At 42.5% G+C, this 8,320-nt stretch overlaps 1 pseudogene; it reads left to right on the forward strand.

Annotated features, from left to right (window-relative positions):
• The first annotated feature begins 7,101 nt into the window (after nucleotides 1-7,101).
• Nucleotides 7,102-8,022, forward strand: LOC118519142 (ferritin light chain pseudogene; annotated as a pseudogene).
• Nucleotides 8,023-8,320: the final 298 nt, after the last annotated feature.

Genomic DNA, 8,320 nt, shown 5'->3' on the forward strand with positions numbered 1-8,320 from the left:
GAGAAAGTGGGGGTGGGGGCAGGCAGGGGAGGGGCAGAGGGAGAGGGAGAATCCTAAGCAGGCTCCACACCCAGTGCAGAGCCCCACATAGGGCCACCATCCCGAGATCATGACTGAGCCGAAATCAAGAGTCAGATGCTTAACAGACTGAGCCACCCAGGCGCCTCCAACATTGTGAATTTATTTATTTATTTTTTTTTTTTTTTTTTTTTTTTTTTTAATTTTAGAGAGAGCACGAGCACAAGCAGGGGGAGAGGGAGAGGGAGAAGCAGGCTCCCCGCTGAGCAGGGAGCCCAATGTGGGGCTCCATCCCAGGACCCAGGGATCATGACCTGAGCTGACGGCAGATGCTTAACCAACTGAGCCAGCCAGGCGCCCAACATTGTGAATTTAATTAACAACACTGAATTTTTTATTTTAAAATGTTTGAAATGATCAATTTTATGTTATGTATATTTTACCACAATAAGAAAAAGATTAAAAAATAAGCTGAAAATAAGCAAAGGACCTGAACATTTTTCCAAAGAAGGTCAATAGGCACATGAAAAGATGCTCAACATCACCAGTTATTAGGGAAATGCAAATTAAAACCACAATGAGATATCACCTCATAATGCTGACATATCACCTGTTAGAATGGCCATCATCAAAAAGAGCTAATAAATGTTGGTATGGATGTGGAGAAAAGGGAAGCCTTGTGAACTGTTGGGATTGTAAATTGGTACAACTGCTATGGAAAACAGTAAAAAGAGAGGGGCACCTGGCTGACTCAGTCAGTGGAACATGCAACTCTTGATCTCAGGGTTGTAAGTTCAAGCCCCATGTTGGGTATAGAGATAACTTAAAAATAAAATCTTTAAGCGGTGCCTGGGTGGCTCAGTCAGTTAGGCATCCAACTCTTGATTTCGGCTCAGGTCATGATCTTGAGGTCATGGGATCGAGCCCTGTGTTGGGCTCCATGCTCAGTGGGGAGTGTGCTTGAGATTCTCTCTCTCCCTCTGCCCCTCCCCCTGCTCACGCTCTCTCTCTTTCTCTCTCAAAGAGATATTTATTTCTCAAAGAAATAAATAAATCTAAAATAAAATAAAATCTTTAAAAAATAGAAAGAGACCTACCATATGATCCAGCAATTCCACTTCTGGAAATACATCCAAAGGAAATGAAAACACTAACTTGAAGATATATCTGCACTCCCCATGTTCATAGCAGCATTATTTATAATACCCAAGACATGGAAACAACCTAAGTGTCCATCAATGGATGAATGAATAAAGAAGTTTGGGTATATATAAGTACATACATACAATGGAATGTCATTAAGCCATAAATGCACTAGAGGAAAATTTACTATTTGCAACAACATGGATGGACCTTGATGGCCTTATGCTAAGTGGAATAAGTCGGACAGAGAAAAGCAAACACTGTATGATCTCACAGGTGGAATCTAAAACAAACTCATTAAAAGATTAGACTTGTGGTTATGAGAGGTACAGTGTTAAACTGGAGGCAGGTGGTCAAAAGGTACAAACTTGCAGTTATAAAATAAGTAAGTACTAGAGATGTAATGTACAACATGACGACTGTAGTTAGCATTGCTGTTTGATATATAGGAAGTTAAGAGAGTAAATCCTAAGAGTTCTCATCATAAGGAGAATTTTCTTTCTTTTTTCTTTTCTTTTAATATATTTATATGAAATGATGGATGCTAGTTGAACTTACTGTGGGAATCATTTCACAATATATATAAATCAAACCATCATGCTGTATGCCTTTAATACAGTGATGTATGTCAACTGTTTCTCAATAAACTGAGAAAAACATTTAAAAAATAAACTGGCTGTATAAAGGAGGAACTAGAGTAGGCCAAGCAGACCAAGAAAGAGGTTGGAACATCCATCTGATCAGAAGCTGATGAGAACTTCAACTAGGACAATGAAAATCAGGAAAAATTTGTAAGTAAAATGATCAGGACCAAATGCCTATTATTTTGGTCCTGCTGAATTTAAGGCATGTGGTGACACTCCATCTCCTTCTTGCACACACTCCCCACAAGGGGCTCACTGCTGGGGTCCCGCTCATTTTCCCTCAGCAGTCCCCTGCCAATTATGACATCACAAATTCAGACCCAGGGGGTCAAATCTACTGTTTTCAAAAGAAGTCAGAATCTGTATTTTTATGTGAAATTTCCTGATTTATAATTCCCGTCTCAGGGCTATTTCCTGTTTATGACTCTTGATATGGATGGCATGATAAAATAGGATAACAAATTCATATTGCACTGACTATAGACCAGATATGCACTTGGAATGTTTTAAAATTTTTATTTGTGTGTATTTATGGTATACATAATACACTAGAACAATGGTATCTATGTATTAAATCATAAAGAGTAATTTATAAAGAATGTGTATAGGGCCACCTGGGTGGCTCAGTTGGTTAAACGTCTGCCTTTGGCTCAGGTCATGATCCCAGGGTCCTGGGATCAAGCCCCGAATCTGGCTCCCTGCTCAGCGGGGAGCCTGCTTCTCTCACTCCTCCCTGCTCGCTTGTGCTTGCTGTCGATCTCTGTCACTCTTTTTTTCTCAAATAAATAAATAAAATCATTTTTAAAAGAATGTATATAATTTGGAGAAAGAATGAGGATATCCTGAGAAAACATCTTTTAATACATCTTAAGATAAAGGTATAGAATCAAAAAAGTTCAGAGAACCTCTGATGGAGACTATACCTCAACAGTATGTCATTAAGCCACAGTTCTCAAGCTTGGATGGACTGAAAAATCTGGTTTCAGATGCCCATCCCTAGATCTCACACACCACAGTTTCTGACTCACTAGGTCTAGGGTGGGAATAAGAAATCTGCCTTTCTAACAAGTGCCCTAAGTGATGTTGGGTCAAAAACCCATGAACCACACTTAAACACAGACATATTGTTAGGAGTAGAGGCTCTTGAGTCAAAAGGTCCTGGTTTCAAATCTTGGCTCTGACATTTATCAGCCATGGGACTTTGAGAAAGTTAACTTTAACTTCTGAAAGTCACAAATTTCTCATTTGTAATCTGGAAATAATACTAATGGCTACCTAATAAGTTTGTAAAACAATATTCAGCACATAGGGAAGGTAAAGTAAATATTAACTATTTTGTTATGATTGATTAATTCTTAAGCTCTGTGGAGGGAGCTGAAGTGTTTTTAGGGCAAGGTGAGCTACCCTGTTTCTTTTGTCGTCCATCTTATAAAGAGCCTTTGTCTGAGCAGGACTCCTCCCTTTTATCACGACCTCCTTTGTCTGTTCTCAAATTCTTTTCCTCTTCAAAGCTGCCCTTGATGTTCTTTTTAACTTGACTTCATCTACATAAAAACATTCACAGACATGGGTGCTCATCATACTAATCTCTCTACTATGAATATGTTTGAAATTTTCCTTAAAAAAAAAAAGCCTTTTAAAGTCTTTGTTCACATGGGGGCGCCTGGGTGGCTCAGGCGTTAAGCTTCTGCCTTCGGCTCAGGTCATGATCCCAGGGTCCTGGGATGGAGCCCCGCATCGCGCTCCCTGCTCAGCGGGAAGCCTGCTTCTCCCTCTCCCACTCCCCCTGCTTGTGTTCCCTCTCTCGCTGTGTCTCTCTTTCAAATAAATAAATAAAATCTTTAAAAAAAAAAAAAAAAAAGTCTTTTTTCACAGGAACTGCTCTAAACTTTACCCTCCGTATGAGAGCTCTGACTAATATCACCTGAAATTTACACCTGGGCAGTGAATTTTAGGCACCATCTCTTGAACTCTCCTCATACATACAAGGTACATAGAAGGTCTGAGACTCATTCATGACCCTAGCAGGGCATTCTCTGTGAAGAACATCAACCGTCCTAGCACATATAACGTCCATCTGTCAGGGCTGTCAGAGTCTGCAGGCAGACTGCCATCTTACTGCTGGGATGATCCAGTTGGCTAGCGCTGTCCTGGGTTCTGGGGCCCCATCCCCAACTCCAACCAAGGCACCCCAGAGATAAAAGCAGATGATCCTGGAACAAAGTAAAAATAATTTAGCTAGATAAACATTCATTATTACTATTAGAAAATAAATTCAAAGCACATGCCCTAATTTCCATAACTCAGTGTCAACATCTTTGTAAAAAGGTACTAGATGGGCAAGTGTAACTTAAAAGTTACCCAAAAAGTTAAAAAAAAAAAAATACCAGCAAGCGATTTTCTAGTCTCAAATGTTTGAAAACCTCATTCTCCAAAATATAAAAATTCCAAGTGAAACATCCCCAAAGCTAATACTATTAGGGTTTAGGCTATGCTGCTATAACAAAAAAAAACCCAAGGATACATTGGTTTACCTCAGGGTCTATTTGTCTCTCTTATCACAGTCTTGAGGTGCTCCAGGGTGGTAGGGCTGCATGGCCATCCCTGCACAGGGCTTCCAACCCAGTCAGGAGGAGGAAGGGGAAGAGCCACAGAGTATATGAGTGTTTCTTTCTGGGTGCACATCTGAGAAGGGCACAAATCCCTTCCACTGACTCTCCACACACTGTCCACTCCACTGGACAGAACTGATACACATAAGCCACACTTAACTGCAAGGTCTACTGGGAAATACAGTCACCAGCTGGGTGGCCACATGGCCAACCTAGACTCAGAGTCCTAGTATTAAAGAAAGGGAGAATAGAGGCTGGTGAACAACTAGCTGGTTCCTTCTAGATCTTCCTCACTTCTTGTACAGTGGAAGTGCAGAAACTTTTTAGGTTATACAAATCCTCAGAGGGAAGTCTGTTCCGGATGATTGTGAAGTATATAGTATTTGGAGTCTATCTGGGTACAAAACCTGGTTCTCTCACTAGCTGTGTACCCATAGGCAAGTTACATAACATCTATGTGCCTCCATTTTATTATGTGTATTTGGGAAATAATAATAGTACCTATCGCACAGGGTACCGTAAGAAATAAATGGGAATATATTTTTAAAGCATCTAACATAGTTTCCACAATGCAACCCCTATCAAAATCCTAATGGTATTTTTTTTGCAGAAATAGAAAATAAATCTTTCCTAAAATTCACATGGAATTTCAAGGCACCCAAATAGCCAAAACAATCTTGGAAAAGAAGAACAAAGTTGGAGATCTCACATTTCTTATTCTCAAAACATATCACAAAGCTACAGTAATCAAAGCAGCATGGTACTGGAATAAAGACCAACTTCCAGACCAGCGGTATAGAATAGAAAGCTCAGAAATAACAGTTTCTAGCATGTGTGAGGCACTTAATAAGTGTGCCATCATCATCATCATCATCACCACCACTAAGCTGGATTATTTTTTCCTCCTCCATATATTGCATACTGATGCCAGTCATTTAGTTCAGGTGCATTTATTTACTTCTTTATGGACTTTGAGTTTGGCAAGTGTTGACTGAGTACAATGAGAAATGTGATTTAGGCAGAGATTAATTGAGGAAGGGCAGGTTCCAACTTAGCCCCAAGGACTCAATCTGACAGAATCTTTTCTACTTTCCAAGGTTTTAAATAGATATGAAGGGACTTGGGGTGCCTGGGTGGCTCAGTTGGTTAAGTGTCTGCCTTCGGCTCAGGTCATGATCCCAGGGTCCTGGGTTCGAGTCCCACATCGGACTCCTTGCTCAGTGGGGAGACTGCTTCTCCCTCTTCCTGCCTCTCTCCCTACTTGTGCTCTCTCTCTCTCTAAAAATAAATAAATAAAATCTTAAAAAAAAAAAGAAGGGACTTATCTTTGTCTCATCATTGAGAGTTGTTGGACGGGCAGTGGTCCTCAAGTCTATAGGCAAAGGCACAGCTGACACAAGGCCAGTTCTGGGTCTCTACGGGCTGTTGTTAATAACTAGTACAGAGTCTTCAGAGCATGGGAGGCCAGATGGGGCTTGCGGTCTTGAATGCCACACTGCTGGATAAATCTTCCATATCTCACCACACAGACAATGAAACAGGTCAACAGTCTAAAGGGGGAACTTTATTGTGCAGATGATTTCAGAGCAAACTTGAGGTCAAGGAATAAAATGTTGGGCAGGCAGCTCAGAGGTCAAGGCCTGAGCATGCATTTTTCCACACCAGCTTCTGGAGTTTCAGAGGAGCTTAATGAGAGCCAACAAAATTTCTGAGCATTTGTTGGCAACTATGCCAGAGAGCTAGGTTGACATTCTCTCAGAGCAACATCACTTGATGTTCCAGGTGGAAGCTGTTTGTGTCTTTTCTCCTCTTAAATAATAACTACAATTCAAATATAATAAATGGTGATGAACAATTTGTTTTCCATTTCATATTGTAAAAGCGTTCATCCCGGTTTACAACACTCACACCGCTGCGAAAGTCTACTGCTGATTTTTATTTAAAGGTCCATGTCTGGAAAATGGTCTGCTTTCGGTCTTCCTTTTTACCAGGAGATAATTATAACTTCATCGACCTGCAAGGCGGTATAACTCTTACAGACACAGTTAAGAAGGGCGTACCGGCCATTCCTCTCCAGGATATGTGCTCTTCCTGCCGTATCTAGTGGAAAGATTCTATTGGAGTCCCCTTCTCTTCTCCCTTAACCACACCCAGAGCAGCTGGGGATGCCTTCCAGACTTCCAAACTGTAACAGGGAGCTGTCAGGCCATGAGTGTCTGAATCCTTGGTCTGTGGACCTCAGGGCAACCTGAACTTTGCAGAGAATTAACACAATAGGGAGACTTTTCCGTTTTCCCAGGAATTGGGCCATGATTTGGGCCATGATGAAAACCAGAACACTTGTGTGCCCCAACATGATCACCCTCCAGAGTCATGGAATGATCTGTATTTAGGTAAACAGGCATTAAATATTGGTGTGCACAATTCTGGACTTCAGTGAATACCAGTCCTGGTTGTCTTCGAGAACAACATGACAGACCACGGGCTGGGTCTGCATTGCAGTCTCAGCTATGGGTTTGAAACCTGGGGTCCCTGGACCCTCCCCCAGTGGATCCATAGCTAGAATTCAAAGAGTCTCTGAACATGAATGGGGAAAAATGACATCTTGATTTTCACCAACCTTAAACCGAAACATAACATTTTGTTCCACTACAAATGTAGGCAATACATCATTGTAGAATTAGCAGTGCGCCCAGCGGTCCTGCGGATCTGTCTCTTGCTTCAACAGTGTTTGGATGGAACAGACCCAGGGACGCCCCTCAAACCAGCCAACAACCACCCTCCAACCTCTTTTCCAGTCGCAACCTTGGGAGCCATCTTCTTGGCCACCCACTGCCTCCGGGACAAGCCAACAGCCAATTTCGAGCTTACCTTACCACCAATCAACCATGAGCTCCCAGATTCGTCAGAATTATTCCACCGAGGTGGAGGCCGCCATCAACCGCCTGGTCAACATGCATCTGTGGGCCTCCTACACCTAACTCTCTCTGGGCTTCTATTTCGACCGTGACGATGTGGCTCTGGAAGGTGTGGGCCACTTCTTCCGCGAGTTGGTTGAGGAGAAGTGCGAGGGCGCCGAGCGTCTCTTGAAGATGCAAAACCAGTGTGGCGGCCGTGCCCTCTTCCAGGACGTCCAGAAGCCGTCCCAAGATGAGTGGGGGAAGACCCTGGATGCCATGGAAGCTGCCCTGTTTCTGGAGAAGAGCCTGAACCAGGCCCTTTTGGATCTGCATGCCCTGGGTTCTGCCCGCGCAGACCCCCATCTCTGTGACTTCCTGGAGAACCACTTCCTAGATGAGGAGGTGAAACTCATCAAGAAGATGGGCGACCACCCGACTAACCTCCGCAGGCTGGCCGGCCCCCAGGCTGGACTGGGCGAGTATCTCTTCGAGAGGCTCACTCTCAAGCACGACTAGGAGCCTCTGGAGACCAGCAGCCTTTGAGGGGGCCCCTCTGACAGCCCCCTGGTGCCAGACTTGTGCCTCAGCCTCTCCCTGCAGCCACGAGGCAGCTTTTTAACCACCCTGGAGCCCTCTCCCAAGCCGTGGACCAAGTGGAAACAATAAAGCTTTTTGCAGCAAAAAAAAACAAAACAAAAAAAAAACAGTGCTTTTGATGATAGAAACCACAGATATATTCATGTCGCGTTCAGCAGTTGTAGACATCTCAAAATATCATCTATACTCATTAATACTTCAAAATTCAACAGTTACTGGGCTCACTACTGGATCTTGTTGAATGCAATAATAAGATGCACATATATTACTGTATCTTAAATACTTTCTAGTGTTTCTAGTTAACCGTATTTAACATTTCATTTGATTTTGTTTGTATTTAATTTTCTTTTTTGAAAAGTATTACTCTGAAAAGGTGTCCATAGACTTTACTAGGTGGCAAAGGGCA

The sequence above is a fragment of the Halichoerus grypus genome, chromosome 12, assembly GCF_964656455.1.
Source record: "Halichoerus grypus chromosome 12, mHalGry1.hap1.1, whole genome shotgun sequence".
Taxonomy (NCBI): Eukaryota; Metazoa; Chordata; class Mammalia; order Carnivora; family Phocidae; genus Halichoerus; species Halichoerus grypus.